We start from the raw sequence: 17,965 nt of genomic DNA on the forward strand, positions 1-17,965 counted from the left end.
GCTGTACTTGCTACTATTAAAAAATAATTATGGAGTAAGTTTAATTTCTTTACATGTGGGAGTGTTGTCATATTTACATATCTCCTTCCATTTGTAAATAAAGATGCTAGCATTTCTGTGATTTTAGAATTTCTGGAAGTTTTAGTCCTTGTGTATATGTTGTTTGAACTGAGAAATTGTTAATTGCTATCTTGTGGTGAACATTATGTATTTCTGCTCTTTGTATTCAGCAATGCTATGTTCAACCAAATGGTGTAGTTTATTAAATTTTGCATCCAGATTAAGACTAGTTTCAGGTTTAACACTGAACAGAGTCCTCAAATAAAGATGTTATATACTGAAGAATAGAGCTGACTGTAGTCTTGCAGCTCTGTGGTCCAGCTGTTGGAATGCATTTTGGTGGAAAATGTCTTATTAGAGTTTAACTGTTAAAAATCCAGAGGCTCAGTTGCAATAATGCTATGAATCAAGAATTTGAAGTAACTAAGTTCAGGCAAATCAGTTGATCAGGGGGGCAGAATCTGTAAATGGTGTAAAATAAACATCGGCTGTGGATCCAGGCCAGACTGATCTAACTCTGAAAGTGTGCCTTGGGGCACAAAGCCTTTGATACTGAACTTTATGAAACATGACACAGTCAATTTAGCATTACGGTTAAGAACCAAATCTGAAGTTCAGGGACCAGAAACCCTTTTCTTGAAGAGCTCTTTCATGAGAAGCAAGAGCTGTGGATTTGAACCAGCTTACAAATTTCCCCATAGATATGGTTCTGGGGGAAGATTTTGAAGCTGATGTTATCAGGAACACTTTACTAAAAAGCAAGGTATGTGCAGAAACTGATCCTTTGAAGGATTACAGCTGAAATGTAAATTCTGTTAACCAAGTCATTCTGTATAATAAGCATTCTGAAATGCTTTCTAAATAAGTATTTTGGGGAGAGCTGCAGAATAAAAAAAAAAAATCACCTGGGGTTTCCAATATAGGATTTAGCATGAAGTTACATTCAAAGGCACTAGGAGAAGGCACTAGGAGAAGGTAAGAAATGCAATGGTAAGCCTGTGGAGTGGAAAAGAAAAAAAACCAACACAAATTAATCAGAAAAGAATAATCCCATGAAAGACTTTGTATTAGGCAGCCAGTTTCCAACACTGTGAGATTTTTATACTTATCCCTACCAGTAGTTACGGATTTAAAATTGATGCTGTTCTTATTTCATCTGAAGTTTGAATGAATAAAGTTAAGAATTATGTTGAGTTCTGAATAACCTCTGCACAAAGCCCCATTGCATTCAAAGGGAAACACTGGCAGGGGAAGGAGTAAGGGGTGAAAAAAGGGAAGTGGCTGATGAGCGAAATTTGAACATTATGGCTAAGCTTTCTGCCGTGCAAAGATCCAGCCAGGAGTGAGGTGTAATGGCAGCACTCCAGTTCAGTGTTTGCTTGCCCAGCACCTGTCCATGAGGTAGTTTGTTCCAACCATTATTATAACTCTCACTTGCATAAATGTTCTTCCAGAAAAGAGGGAAAAACCCTGGATGGGTATAATCATGATTTTTTTACTGATGGGGAGCATTGTTGATTTCATCATATGGTACTCCGGAAAGATTTACAAAATGGTTGCTATGAAAGCTGGAGAAGGGGAATATTTGGGGTCCTCACTACAAGAAGGACATTGAGGTGCTGGAGCGTGTCCAAAGAAGGGCAACGAAGCTGGTGAAGGGTCTGGAGCACAAGTCTTATGAGGAGCAGCTGAGGGAGCTGGGGCTGTTTAGCCTGGAGAAGAGGAGGCTGAGGGGAGACCTTATTGCTCTCTACAACTACCTGAAAGGCGGTCGTAGCGAGGTGGGGGTCGGTCTCTTCTCCCTAGTAACAAGCGATAGGACGAGAGGAAACGGCCTCAAGTTGCACCAGGGGAGATTTAGATTGGATATTAGGAAAAATTTCTTCACGGGGAGAGTGGTTAAGCATTGGAACAGACTGCCCAGGGAAGTGGTACAATCACAGTCCCTGGAAGTATTCAAAAAACATGTGGATGTGGTGCTTAGGGACATGGTTTAGAGGTGGACCAGGCAGTTAGGTTAACAGGTTGGACTCGATGATCTCAGAGGTCCTTTCCAACCTTAATGATTCTATGGTTCTATGATTCTAAGACAGAAGCTTTGCATTTATCTTAGGTTTATTTTCAAGAAGATTTCTCAGTTTTAGCTTCTCATTGTCACTTCCTGGTTTTCACTCATTGTTCAAAACTTATGTAGGGAAAAGTGTTTATCTTACCAAAAATATTAATTGAATTCCAATCTATTTTAGGGAATGTACATTAAAAGATATTATACTGTTTAACTATAATAACTATAACAATTAACTATAATACATTTGAGTCAAACTAAGCTAAAATAGGGTGGGAGTCCTATCTTCCAAATATGGGAACAATAAATCATGTCTCTCTGAAATGTTTTTGAAGCACGATAAAAGCAAATGGGGACACTATTGTCATGTGCTGGTTTTTGGTGGCTTTTGCATAGTTGAATGTTGGCTTCATCTTTGTACAAGCTGCGTGAACACTGTGTGGCAAAACCATCCACGTACACTCCAGCATATTATTTTCCTCATCGGGAGTTGCTTAAAAAAAAGAAAAAAAAAAAAGCAGAGAAGAAGAAAAGAAGCTCCAGACTCTGAGCCAATATACCGTGCTGGAAGTTATTTTTTTGTGACAGAATCATGGCTTTGAAATCAGTATGCATTGCTACCACCTTACTGATATACTGAGAGGTAGCTTCAAGAGAGAGAAACCTCCCTGCAGCCCAAACTACACTTTAATAGAACAAGCCCTGAGCAACCTGATCTGAGTTCAGCATTGACCTTATTTTGAGTAGAAGGCTGGATGAGATGATTTCCTGAAGTCCTCATAAGGCTACCTGTCTGAAATATACAGATAATTAAACACAGGCTCAATAAGTCAATGTAGGGCATTTGGTGGAAAATAATCAAAAATAGAATTTGCATTGGATGAAATACGGCAAATCTGTTCTGTACTCTTTGTCTATAGATTTAAAGGAAGTAAATAAATGACAGTTTGATGTGACCACCTGACTGATATACTGAGAGATAGCTTTAAGAGAAAAAAAAACAAACCAAAACTAGACTATAATGGAAAAAGTCCTCAGCAACCTGGTCTGCGTTCAATGTTGACCATACTTTGACTAGGCTCTATGATAAGATTTTCTGAAGTCCCTGCAAAATGAATTATTCTCTGATTTTGTGATAGCGCACACTCTCCAGAAATCTCTTGTCACTGAAGGCATGGCAATTTTAAATTGCCATGTAAAAAATATTAACAACTTTTGATTACCACATAAGTTCAACTTGTGGCCTGTTTATCACTAAAATATCTAATTTACATGTGTGGAAGGTATTAATTCAAATTGTTACTTAATAGAATATTTTTTGCATTAATTTATAAGTCTGATTTTATGTTTAGAAGTACGGCTGTATTTCAAATAACATTAGTTTCAGGTATTATTATATTGTGGCATGCTTAGGTGAGATAATAACTGACAATAAGTGCATTACTTGGCAGCTGGAGAAAGTTAAATGAATAGTAGAGATCTGGAAATCTCTTTCGCAGCTAGATTTGCATGGGAGCCACTGAAAATTTCATATTGAGTTTCTGCTGACCCACTTGAAGGGAGACATATTTAATGTTCCCATTAAGGACGTTTGCTTGTGGGTCTCCCGGATAGTAATACAATTTAGTACTAAAGCCACCACTTTAGTCAGAATTGGCTACAGGTAGTTTTGGATGTGTCTGAAAATATGAGTTATCATCTTTTACTAGCTACTAAGAAAGTATGCTTTTCCTGGTGGTCGCATCTGGAGATTACACTTTAGAACAACTTGTATGAAAACTCCATTCTTTTGCAATTTTTGTTCACCATTGATGGTTCATTTAATCATAAAATTTTCCACAATGGAGGTAGCTTTTGTAGTGATGTGGAAAATTCTTTTTCAGACTTTAGTTTGCTGAGTTTTGGCTTTAGTATTGAATCAGTCTTGTTTCATCCCTATGTGGGGCACATTTTTTCCAGTATGATATTCTTCCTTAGGACTCAGGACTATCTTGTCATAGTCTAAATCATGTGGATTTAAAACCTGTGACCAGCTTGACCTCTAATATGATCTCACTGAAGTCAGGAAAGCTCTTTCACTCACATCTTTTGACACTACTGTTTGGCTCAGTCAATCCCAATTACTCCCTCTCATAATCCACAAATACATCAAAACTAGATGTAAATGGAATGTGGTAATTTTCTTTTTTCTTTCTCCTGTGATTTTGTCTCTGAGAGGAATAAGCAGCCAGCTGTCAGCTTTTCTGATCTATTCCATGAGATCAAATTCAAAGGCTAGAAAATACCATCAAATTCTAAAAATTCTAGGTTGTTTTTTTTTTTGCTTTTCTGAAATGTATTTTAAAGGTTTGAATTCTGCTGGAAAACTAGAGTTACTTTCAAAAATTAGGTTTTAAAAAGTTTTCTATAGACTTCTGTTGAAAAACTATTTGGTAGAATCCTTTGTCTTATTTACGGCCCTTGGATGGAACAACCTTTATACTCATGAAAGAAGTAGAAGCAGAAGATGGAAAGTAAGCTAGCTTGGACATCTAAGGGGAAACTGTAGTCGTGTCAGAAAAAGTCCAGAGGGAGTGTATCTGGGAGTGCGAGTGCTCTCCCATAATGAAGAAGAAAGCAGCAAGGAAGCAGCAATGAAAAGGCTTGAGATGGAGGTCTGAGGAAAGAGATCAGGACATTTATTTTCAGGGCAGATAGCTCACTTACTTAAATTAAAATCTGGCAACTCAGTAGCAGCCAATGGACAGCGATCCTCTTGTACTATCTGAGATAATAAAACCATTCAAACCTGTGAAGGGTAGAAATGGTTTACTGAAGCCTCAGAAAACTAGACGCTGAGACTAGGGATGTAAGCATATTTGTGGAAAAGGACACCTGGTAAAAATCTGAAGACTGATTATTTTCTTTTGGATTTTAATTATCTTCAGAACGAATAGGCTTTTGCGAATAGGTTACTATTCGTCTCGGAAGAGGCTCTTTCCTGGAATTTTAGGAGATTCACAGATCATCCTGAGCTGAACTGAATATGCCTGTACTATGCATGTTAAAAAATTACATTTAATTTGCTTATAAAATGCAATTCTTTAAATGCAGTAATGTCCTGCTTAGAAATTATTGGTAAAGGAGAAGAAAAGAGATTATTTTTTTGATCAGAAACGGACTACTGAATTATTAATTATTTTTGAATATAAGAATTCCCAAACTCACTTGTTCTACTGTAGAGAAATCTTAATTTTTTTGTTTTTCCTTAAAGTAATAATTTTTTCTTCAGGTCTTTTTTACCATAGGCCTTTCTACTGTAGAGACCTTCAAGCATCTGCTGTGCTGTGCTGCTATCTTAAAGTTTGTACTCATATGCCATTGCAGATGTTAAACAAAACATGTTTGCAACTGCAGCAGTTTAAGATAGCGTATTTTACTTCATTCTTTTGATGAGCTGGGGCTATATAGGCAGTCAGTCAACTGGCTTGGCTGAAAACCTTCCAATGCAGAGTGTGATTAAAATTGGGTGACAGATCAGAGAAGACTGTGAAAGAGAGAGGCTATTTAATGTTTTTCCAGCATGTCCTCCTGTGTCTTAATATCAAGTCTTCAACTCTTCACTCATTTCACAAACCTATTGTCTTTCTATATACTAATTTAAGCTGCTGAGGAAGAAATTTCATCAGTCTGCTTTCTTGATGAGTAGTAGTGTGCAGTAATGCAGGCTTTGTATGAAGGCTGTCTTTGACAAAGATTGTACTGCAATTTGTATCTAGTGAGAAGTTATTTCCTTTACCCTCATCCAGCCAAAGAAGACAGCTGCATTAAAAAGAAAAAAAAGCCTGCTGCTGACCTCATATACATGCTTTCTGAGGTTGAATGTATTTCTCTCCTTCTCCTCTCCTTGTCCTGTTTGTTAGCCAAATCTGTGTACTCTCATTTGTGTAATCCTAGTGAATTGAACGAGGATTTGGAATGGAGATCTCTTAAATTTAATGAACATATCAATTTAATTTTTCTATCCAATTTACTGAAATAGCAATCTGACTAAATTTTATTAACATTTTATTTTCATCCACCATCATGTTCAGTATTCCTCTTCTTTTATCCTCAAATGTACAAATTTATTGTCATGGTATTAATTGTAAAAAAAAAATTGGGATGGCATTTAATACAATTTGTCTTAACTCTCATGGGCTAAAGGCTATTCCAATTTGATCAACTTGTAAATGGCACCAAGACATTTGTGCAAAGTAGCCAAAGGCTGCTACATGTTCCCTTTCTTATTCTTATATAACTCTAAGACTTATGAGAGGGAGAAGTTGGATTCACTGGGCCAAGCACTGGCGTAAAAAGATCTCTGCAAAAGGTAACAGCACCTTGAGTGACAATGTGACCATTGCGACAGCAAGTGAGACCTTTGGGGTTTTTTTGTGTAAGACAGTGCTTTTTTAAAAAATTGTTAGCAGTCACTGACTGATGCAGCTGTGTAGTTTAAAATCCCATAACTTGTTAATAATCTATGAGATACTTTTCAAATTTAGTGAATTGCATAAATGTTCAACTTTCAAAAGTTAAATGGATTTAGAAATTCAGTAAAAGCACAGAAGTACAGCTTGTCTTTTATCCTACATTTAGTCCTAGTCTAAGTGGCTTGGGTGAAAAGAGGGGCTTCAGCTTTAGCCACCTTTGGGAGATTCTCAAAGTGGACTTGATTTCTTACAGTGCCTAGTCTGGCTGCTGCCTTTAATTCGCTGGTTACATTTGCAGATCTTGGCCCTTGCCTTTTTAAAAACTCCGTTGATGGAAAAGAATGTAGAGCTTTGGGTTGTACCACACTCCTGCTATGAGGGCGGTCGAGCCTGCGGAGAACCTATTAGCACGACGCAGAAGGTCCTACTGAGTTTATTCCAGTCCCTGAGAATTCAGAATCAGAGTTCCTCACTGCACATATATGTCTCTGCTTATAGCAGGAAGACCATTTCTTTTGCAGTTTCTAACAAAACCCAGTAACGCTGTGTGCCCATTAGCATAGAAGTTTGTGTTGTTTAGTGGAGAAATTTGTTTATACCAAAGAAATTCTTGTAAGTGCATACGACAACTATAAAGAAGGATGGCAAATTCTAAAAAAGAAAAAGCCTTCTGTAAGCTAGAAAGGACAATATAATTCAGTTTAATCATGGGATACTCCATTCTAAGTGTGTTGCCAGCAAACAACAGCTGTACACCACATGATTTTAGATAAATATGCTTGCAGTGGCAAGCTTCTCAATTCATATCACATTTGTCATAAAATCTTCACTGTACTTCTTACAAGTGTAGATATTTTATTGAATGGCACTACTAGGTTGAAAGGGGTGGTACTAAACAGTTGGTTACTCAGCTGTTCAATGTGAATTCTGTTTACCACGAATATAGACAGGGAGGGTGGGGGTCACTTGTGGACTGGAAAGAGATAGGATTAGCTGGGAGTAGGAAGGAAAGGCACTAACTGTAGTCATAGGGATAATCTGGAGAACAGACAGCTTGTTGGAAACCATCAGATAGAAAATGAGAGTGAAGAGGGAATGGTGAAGACTAACTTGAAGCACTGGAGGGAAAGAACATATGTGTGGAGACAAGTGATGATATTGGAGAGATGAAGAGAGTGCCCAGAGGGAGGGAATGAAAGCCCTGCACAGAGAAGTAAGAGAAGATTCCTGCAAGGTTAAGAATGATTGTTTCTGCACTTTTAGTTAAGGCTTTTTTCTGAAAAAGTGAGATGCCTATGGCCTGGTTTTCAGAGTTACTGAGAACCAGCGGTTGCTCTTGACTTAACAGTTCTGAAAATCACTGTGATCAATGACTCAGAAAAAAAATGCTTCTCAAAGGACATGAAGAGAAGCTGCCAGATAAAATAAACCTCTCTTGCTCCCTTCACACACTACACAACTGTCTTCCAGGAGCCAATAATACAATATTGAAAGGGATAAGCAAGTGAGCATCTACTTTTTATGCTCCATGAAGGGGCATGTAGAAAAATATTTTGTGAAGTGTACTTTGAATACAGTCTCCTCCTCTGTCCTGAGAAGCTGAAGTGAGGAAGCTTTGCCAAACAGGAAGAACTAGAGGACTAATCCTTAAGAGTTTGTTCAGCTATGTTTCTTATATAGAAGCAGGAATTAGAATTTAATTATCTTACATAACCCTCTAGGAAGCTGTCCTTCAGGTATCTAATTTCTTTTTCTTGCCATCTTGAGAAGAGTGTCGCTATCATGCATTTCTTTTGCTCAACAAAAAATATTCATAGAATGCAGTTGAAAACTTGCTGATACTGGGGGAGGTTTCAGTTCCAAAATTCCTGGGCTTTCATGTAGAACAGGTACAAAGCTTCTTCCCCCACTTCAATTAAAATTCAAGCATTTACCTTCCAAGAAGATTCTCCCTTCTTACATGGTTTTTAAGAAACTTACGGCAAAATCGATTGGCAATTATGAGATAGAGGATGTATAACAAAGCAGAGTTCAGCCATTAAAAATACAATTAGATGAAATACAAAGAAAATGAAGTATGGAATAAACTGCATTCTAAATGAGCTTTTGGAAAAGGACAAGCTAAGTCTTAGCTAACAGATTAAATATGAAAAGAAAAACAGACACAGCTTCTGTCTCAAATTAAAATAGCAACATAAAATGATTCCAGCTGTCCAACGGAGTATGATATAGCCACACCAAACATCTTGGCTCAGCTCCTGGCTGTATCTGAACTGTGTACAGCATAGTGTGGGGAAGGCAGGAAGCAGAAATTCTTTAAAGCTGCCTTTTGTGCCTCTTTTCTTCCAGTCCACTGCATAAAGTACAGCAGGCTCAGAAGTGCTCGATTCTGCATTCTCTAACAAGTTTTCCCTGTGAGCTGATTTGGCAGCTGGCGGGGGGAGCTTCTGTTTTGCCTTCTTCCTTTCAGGCCTGTGGTGGGTGCTGGAGTAGGCAGGAAAGAGTAGATGCTGGTAAGGGGATCCTGTGACCCTTTCTCTTATGCCCTAGAAATAGTCAACAGATGGAATCACCATTGTTCCTAGCCACTGTGTTTCTGAAAAGTAGTATTTGAGATGTTTAACAATTATGGGAATTCACACATTAAAATGCTGGTGTTGTAATCTGAGGGGATTGGTTGATCTATGGTTTTTCATAATTCAGTCACACAATGTATCTAGTTTGTCTGGAATAGTAGTAGCTGAGACACCTTGTGACATGTTTTTTTACAGAACTGTGGCTGTATTCTATCCAGCTAGTTGCTTACTCATTTAAGAACCTTTCTTGGAACAAATAGATCATTTTCGCAGTGACATACCATACCATACTAGAAACCCACCTCCGGGACTTATTCCAACATTTATGACCTTCATTTCAGCTCCTCTGCTAAGAACATCTGTAGAGAGTCACACTGACTCTTGCCACTGCCTTTTTTGTCTCTGACCAGGTAGTGAGTGACCTATACTGTGCATTGAAGAGAGAACTTAGGTCTGGAGAAAGACCAATGATAAAGCTGCAGTTTGTCTTTTAAAATGTCACCTCAGTATGTGTGTCGTTCTTTCACCTGAATGCAAATGAATCACTTTTTAACTCAGATAAGGACTCTGAAGAAGGATCAGTTTAGGATGATGGCAGTAGCATGAAATTCCAGCCCAAATGATACCAGTGGCTTTAGTAATTTTACTTCTGGTTTCCCAGAGAAGCTAAACAGAACACTGGTTCATTGCCTGTTATTACTGGAAGCAGGGAGATAGTGGAAGAAACAGAAATGTGACATAACTTCCAATTATAAGGGAATTCCTTGAGACAAAATATACATTTAACATTCTTTCTAAGGCATATTGATATTAAATTAGGTAATGTTTTAGATAATTTTATTAAGATCTCAGGAAAGTGTCCATCATTTATCTTATTATAAGGTTCTCATTTTATCCTGTCATATACCATAATATAATATGAAACCTTTCTGCTTAGTTGACACTCGCCATGTGATAACCCAAGATGTGAACTTAAAGTAAAAAACGCATTGTAAAAGAAACTGAGGCTCAGTTCTTCAAGAGCTGCTCCTTATAGCCGATTAGTGTTTTCTTGCAATTTCCTGGAGTTCCTACTCCTTGTTTATTAATTGCCCTCTGTCATATTACAGAACACTTAATTAACAGAAGAATAAAATCATTAATGATATAGTCTGTGTTTTAAAAAGTATAGGACGTAAAGTTGGATATTTTATATCATTACATCTTTATCCTTACACTGTTAATGCAAAGGTAGAGAAACCAGATCCTATGTAAATTATTCTATGACTGTGACAAAAAAGTGTGTGTATTAGATGAAAGCCAATATGGCTTAGAGGTGGACCAGGCAGCTAGGTTAATGATTGGACTCGATGGTCTCAGAGGTCTTTTCCAACTTTAATGATTCTATGATTCTATGATACGGAGAATGCTGAGGAGGTGGTCTGGCAGGCTATTTGCTCTGCTACACTGCCACTTTCCTGTATAAAATCTCAGAAAGATCGTGTACTCAAGACAGAAGGTGCAATTCTAATTTATATTTACTCACACACAAAATGGGGTTGAAGTTAATGTAAATCAAAACAGAATAACAGTGTGTTGAGTACCTGAAGTCTTCCTGTGTTTTCCAACACTGACTTGAGGTCTTAAGACCCAGGGAAGAATTTGGCTCTTCACTTTTAATTTATGTTAATACTAGCTTTCTGTATGACATCTGGTTTTATTTACATTGTTTCCTCGTGCAGTTATGTGTAGTTATTTACATGAACGGTGTCACTGAGATCAGTGAAATTACTGTTGTAAGCAACAGGGCCATGAGTGAAGAAATTAGACTCCATTATGCTTAAGAACTGTATCCATTAAACTTTCTTTTTTCTCAATAGTAGCAATTTTTCTCTGTGTAGAAGCTGATAACAGGATGACATTCACAAGTAATGAATCACATTTTCAGCAACAGCAAGATTGTCAATGAAAGAGTATAATAACTTCCTTTCTAAATTTCTATTTTTCATCCTTGTATACCTGTCTCTTACCCACTTAGCTGGTAGTGTGCCTTTCACCTTTTGGTTATATACCTTTGGAGGGGAGCTACCTTCCACATGTTCCAGACGATCTCTCAAAGATATCAGAAAATATTTTCTCTAGATGTTCGACCTGAAACCTATGGTCATATTGCATCTTATTAACTCTACGTGTGTCATAGATTTGAACTTTTTTCTAATTCCAGTAGTTTCTGTGTTGAGAGTGGCCAGGAAGAATAGCAAATCTCATACATGAAAACTTCTTGCAATGTCTGCAGTTTAAAAGACCTTGGAAGTGATCACAAGCCTTTTACCACTGGTTATGATGTATGCACTATTTTAATAGATTTTCATACCAGATTATTTTTATATGTTTTTTTTAATTAAAACCTAACCTCAGTTCCTGAAAAATTATGGAGAAGATTATACTGGGTACTATTGAAAGGCATTTAAAGAACAATGCAACCATTAGGCACAGTCAGCACAGGTTCACAAAGGGAAAGTCCTGTTTAACTAATTCAATATCCTTCTATGATAAGGCCACCTGTCTAGTGGGTGAAGGGAAGGTGGTGGATGTAGTTTTTTTGAATTTTAGTAAGGCTTTTGATACTGTCCCTCACAGCATCCTTCTGGACAAGTTGACCAGCTGTGAGATGAGCAGGTATGCAGTGCACCAGTTGAAGAACTGGCTGAATGGCAGGGCTCAAAGGGTTGTAGTGAGTGGAGCTACATCTGGCTGGTGACCAGTCACCAGCAGTGTTCCACGGGGCTCAATCCTAGTGCCAGTTCTGTTCAATATTTTTATCGATGGTCTGGACACAGGAGTTGAATGCATCATTAGCAAGTTTGCTGACAGTACCAAACTGGGAGGTGCTGTTGACTCTCTTGAAGGACAGGATGCCTTGCAGAGGGATCTAGATAGATTGGAACATTGGATAATCATTAATTGCAAGAAATTTAACAAGTCCAAGTGCCAGATTCTGCACCTGGGATGGAGTAGCACCAGGCACAAGTATAATTTGGGAGAGGAGTGGCTGGGGAGCAACCCTGCAGAAAGGAATCTGGGGGTGCTGATCAACAGCAGTGTGCCCTGGCAGCCAAGAGGGCAAACCATATCTGGGGTACATCATATAACCAGCCAATCAAAAGAGGTGATTATCCCACTGTATTTAGCATTGGTGTGGCCTCATCTTGAATACTCTCTGCAGTTCTGGACCCCACAATTTCTAAAGGATGTTAAGGTCCTTGACTACGTCCAAAGGATGGCAACAAAGCTGGTGAAAGGGCTGGAAGGAATGTCCTATGAAGAGTGGCTAAGGACTTTGGGCTTGTCTAGTTTGGAGAAAAGGAGTCTGAGGGGCGACCTCATTGCTCTCTACAGCTTCCTGAGGTGGGGACATGGAGAGGGAGGTGCTGATCCAGGTTGGACTCGATGATCTCAGAGGTCCTTTCCAACCTTAACGATTCTATGATTCTGTGATTCTATGATCTCTTCTCCCCGGTATCCAGTGACAGGATACATGGGAATGGCTCAAAGCTGTGCCCGTCAGGGAGGTTTGGACTTGACATGAGGAAACATTTCTTTACAGAGAGGGAGGTAAAACACTGGAACAGGTTTCCTAGAGAGGTGGTTGATGCCTCATGCCTGTCAGTGTTTAAGAAGCATTTGGACAGTGCCCTTAATAATATGTTTTAACTTTTGGTCAGCCCTGAAGTGATCAAGCCGTTGGACTAGATGATGGTTGTAGGTCCTTCCAGCTGAATTCTGTTTTATTCTAAAAAACATTAAAAATCACTGATTAACTATTTCATCCATGCTTCATTTATTTCAGAGGTTAGTGCAACTATATTTTGGAGACAAGTCCTCAGCAAGTTGTTTGGAAAACAACATGATCATGGAACGTTAACACTAAAAGGAATGTTTCCAGATAACACTTCAGTAAAGAGAAATAGAAGCAAAGAGGTGTGTTAGGTGTTACTGTCAAGAAACATTGATTCATTCATTCATTCATTCCTTCCAATAGAACTAAGAAAGATGTAAAGAATCAAAGGGAAGTGAATTGCTCTATATTAAAAGAAATGTTATCACTTGAAAAACTGCTACCATTTAAAAAAACATACTGTCAAAGATTTGTGTGTGAATATTTTAAATAATTCAGAAAAAATATTTAGCCTAAAGCAATGGAAATAAATATCAGAGCATGTTCTCATATTTTATTCCTGAGATTAAAATGTGTAGAGAATGTAGAAAAGGCCCTGTCAACATAAAACAAATCCTTTGCCAATTTTTTGTTTCTCCACCTAGATCAATGCCTTGATCCAATTCACTTTGCAGCCAAGTCTTTATGATGACATAAGACATGGGGATAAGAGCAAACATTTAAGGTGAGGGGAGGAAGATGACGATAGTTATCACTGGATATTGGCATTACATTATGTCTGGGGAACTACAGCCTCAAGTAATTAGTCAAGTACTGAAATATACACCATTCAAATTTGTTTAAAATTAGTACAAATCTTCCACCTACAAGTAGCCAGGACAGATGCTGACGCAGAAGTCATGGACACAGCACACGATCAATATGATCAAGCAAAATGTCGGTTTATTACATACACAGCTTAGTTAATATAGTTTCTTGCCTTCCTAATCATGCATAAACTTATCGCTAATTGGTTAACTATGTTTGGCAATATGCTGTTCATGCGCTACGAGCAATATTCTGATTCGTTCATAACAATAGTTCACACGCACCGCCCGCTTCTCCTATATCTTGTTTTCAACATTGCAAGCCAATAGTTTCTTCCTCTTAATCTGCTTGTTTCATGTCTTCCAAACCGCAGTCGACCTTCGCAGCATCCTTGAATTCCTCTTGTGTTAAATGCAGATTAAGTCCACATAGTCTGAGTCTGGGTTGCTGGTTGTCCTTGGTTTTTCAGATATCCCACAGACAGATAATAAAATAAGATAGTAAATATTCTGCATAAGAACAGATGCAACAGACATTTCACAGTTCTAGCTAGGCAGTAAGTATTACTAGAGTCTGGGGCAAAAAAATGAACACTGGTTTCAATAATATTCTATTATAGAAAAGCGATATACACGGTGAGGAAATAACATCGCAACTTTATAAACTAATGGGCTTAGAGCCAACCACTACTGATCTAGAGCAAGATCTTCAGGTTCAATAGATGCATGTAAGCATCAGTTTAATGTTCAGTAGCAGTGAGTAAAAAAAAAAAATGTTAGGAATTATTAAAAATTAACTGGAAAGCAGAAGAGAGACATCATCATGTCATTGTATAAATACATGATAGTCTGTGTGCAAAGTCTGACTTGTCAGTCTCAAGATCATTTAATAGAACTGGAAACATTTCAGAAAAGACTCACCAAGTTGATCAAAGACGTGGAATAGCTTCAACAAAGGAAACAATACCCCTGTACTTGGCACTGGTGAGGCTGCACCTCGAGTACTGTGCTCAGTTTTGGGCCCCTCACTACAAGAAGGACATCGAGGTGCTGGAGCGTGTCCAGAGGAGGGCAATGAAGCTGGTGAAGGGTCTGGAGCACAAGTCTTATGAGGAGAGGCTGAGGGAGCTGGGGTTGTTTAGCCTGGAGAAGAGGAGGCTGAGGGGAGACCTTATTGCTCTCTACAACTACCTGAAAGGAGGTTGTAGCGAGGTGGGGGTCGGTCTCTTCTCCCAAATAACAAGTGATAGGATGAGAGGAAATGGCCTCAAGCTGCACCAGGGGAAGTTTAGGCTGGACATTAGGAAAAACTTTTTCACCGAAAGGGCAGTCAGGCACTGGCACAGGCTGCCCAGGGAAGTGGTTGAGTCCCCATCCCTGGAGGTATTTAAAAGACGGGTAGACGCAGTGCTTAGGGACATGGTTTAGTGGTGGACTTGGCAGTGCTAGGTTAACGGTTGGACTCGATGATCTTAAGGGTCTTTTCCAACCTTAACGATTCTATGATTGTATGGTTCTAACAACTAGCTAAAGATTCTTCAGCTCAGAAAAGAAGCAACTCTGAGCTGTTATATGAGATGTCTAAAAAAATCATGAGTAAATTTTTTAGCCTGCAGAGGATGAATAAGGAATGGTTGTTCATCTTCCAATACACAATTAATGGATATCACACGAAGATAACCCATCATAGGTTAAAAACTAATGAAAGAAGATGATTTTCCATAACATGTAATTAAGCTTTGGAATACCTTACCATGGGATGCTGTGAACACTGAAGTTCTGTATTGTTTTAAGGGAAGACTAGACAGATTGATGGCTGAGAAAACTGTTAAAGGTAAACTAAAATACATAGAGATCCTCTTTTCTGCAAAATCTACCTGGATTTCAAGTTCTGCAAGCAGCATATTAGGGATGACATTAGTTAGTTAGTTAGTCTATTCTTATATGTTTATATTCTTAAAAGTTCATTCTTTCCTACATTCTCATTTCCTGGACATCCACTTTGGACCACTACCAGAGGCAGGATAGTGGGCTAGTCTGACCCAGTGTAGTCATTTGTATAATCTATATGCAGTGAAAATCTCTGTGATCTTTCTGATGTTTAGAAATTATATGAGATGTAGAAGTTCCATAAACTGATAAGACAGGATGAAGGACTTAACATATTTTCCCCAGCCTAAAGTCAGAGTCACCTCTATATTTGAATTCAATAGCTTAGTTTTTATTTTACAGTTATACATTAAGTAAATATTTTGCTGGTGCTCTGAATGAATTTATATCTTTGACAATGTCATAAAGAAAACAACTGAAGCCTCATATATGTGGTTATGATGTCATTGAAAAATGTCTATATCATATGTTTAGCCAACACATATAGCCGACAATTTTGTTATTCTAGTTACTGTAATGCCTGAAATCTTTATATAAAATTCCTAGACTCCCTCGTTTTTCTGCTTTCTCCATTTCTTCTTTCCTCCCTAGCCTCCCTAAGAATTAGGCTCTGCTCCACTTTTCCAAAAATGTTAACTGTTTATTGGTTTCCAAAATGAATATTCTCCACCGTCTATTGGAGCAAAGGTAAAGTACTCTGTTATGATGCTGGTAAGAAACAGAGCTATTTAATTTCAAAATTCATCTTACTTATTTTATAGCAATTAATTTTTCCTTTGTTTTTTTCTAAACCTGAACAGATGGGTCATAACAGTGGGTAATATGGACAGCATTTAACTAATCCTCTTAAGAGCAGCATCATCTTTGTGGTACAGCAACGTTGTTAATACTGCACCTCAGGCTTTTTTTCTTTTATCTTTTTTGAGTGCTCAGGTTGATTCAGATGTTATCCCATTATTTCTGTCACAGGAGATGTGCTCTCAGTAACAGCAATACTGGAAAATTTAGGGAGTAAAGAACTCTCTGTTACTATTTGTACCACTCTGTTTTACAGCCTGTTAGAACTAGCTGTCCTATTTGTTGTAACACCGAGAGCTACAGACCTCTGCAATACTATCACTACTTTAAGAGATTTTACAGTTTTTAAGGCAAAATCTGGAGAAAAAACAACTGAAGTCCAGTAGTTCTTGTGATCTTAAAGTATGATTCAAACTTATGTGTGCACAGAGTGCAAATGCAAGTATCTGTGCATAGTGTGGAATTTTGAATAACTGCTCTGTTCTCATTTTTGGAAGCAGAAATCTTGGAGTCTTTTCTTGTCTTGTTATGAGTGTACAGTATGTTTTAAATGACTCAGAAACTCCCCTTTGATAACATTATAGTCTGCATTTTATCACAGTGACACAAAAAACCTCCCTGTGGGTTTCATACAAGATTTTTGGAGCAAAATTACTAGATTTCATTATTTTTCAAGATGCTGTCATCACCACAAACAGATACAATATATCTTAAGAATCTACTAAACCTTATAATAATTAGAGATTTACATATAAAAATCTTTGGGAAAGTTTCATATTTTTGCTTACTTAATCCTAGAACTATACACAGAGGATCCTCAGCTCACGATGCCTTTAATAAATACTAAAAAAAGAGCATGAAAATATTTCTTCTATTTCAATGTACTTTGCACAAATGCTTCTGTCATATTCTGAAAAAAAAGTCTTTAATTTCATTAACTGTTCACTAGCTGCCTGCTAGGCTAGGTGCCTTCTAGGTGTCCACCGAATGAACCTAATAACTAAAAGGAGAGAGTTTTCCATGTTTTCTTATGCATGTTTCTATTGCTGAGATTCCTTAAACAGCCTCATAATCTTCAGATTGTTCCATTATTCTTACAGCTAATGTGGACATGTCAAATCTTTATATTTTACTGGTCTTTTTTGAATCCCAATAATGTGTTAAAATCTATTTCTTCCTTATGATGAGTTACTCGGTACAAATTTATTTAAGATAAAAATTATTTCACAAACTGAAAGAGTCATTGTTTCTATTGGCATGAGTCCATAGACCTTGCTCTCATGAAGCCTGTATCTTGTGTATTACTGAATTGGAGGAATTATTTTTGCATCAAAAATGGTTAAGGAAGAAAGGACTATTTTTTTATCTAGAATTTTTGGGACAAAGTGAAAGTTTTGCTTATTCTTAACAAAATTGAAACTCAAGCTTCCATTTTGAAAATTACTTAACTTACTCAAGGGAAGTAGAATTGTTGTGATGCTGAGACTTTGAGAAATGGCAAGGATAGCTAAATCCTCAAGGAATATCTGGAATTGCTCTGTATCCATATTTGTCTGAATGGGTGTATTTATTTATCATCTATGTGCACCATATCAATGATAACTAGACACATCAATAATGCATTTAAAACTAATGAAAGAAGCACTTTTCTGTTAAAC

The 17,965-nt window shown here is 37.7% G+C and overlaps 1 protein-coding gene across 1 annotated transcript in view; it reads left to right on the forward strand.

The window, feature by feature from the left end:
• The window catches only part of WDR27 (WD repeat domain 27), a gene marked incomplete at both ends in the record, with an annotated part of 133,694 nt that overhangs the window by 75,703 nt on the left and 40,026 nt on the right, over positions 1-17,965 (forward strand). The window lies entirely within an intron of this gene.

This window comes from Platalea leucorodia (genome assembly GCF_965183815.1).
Source record: "Platalea leucorodia genome assembly, chromosome: 3".
Lineage (NCBI taxonomy): Eukaryota > Metazoa > Chordata > Aves > Pelecaniformes > Threskiornithidae > Platalea > Platalea leucorodia.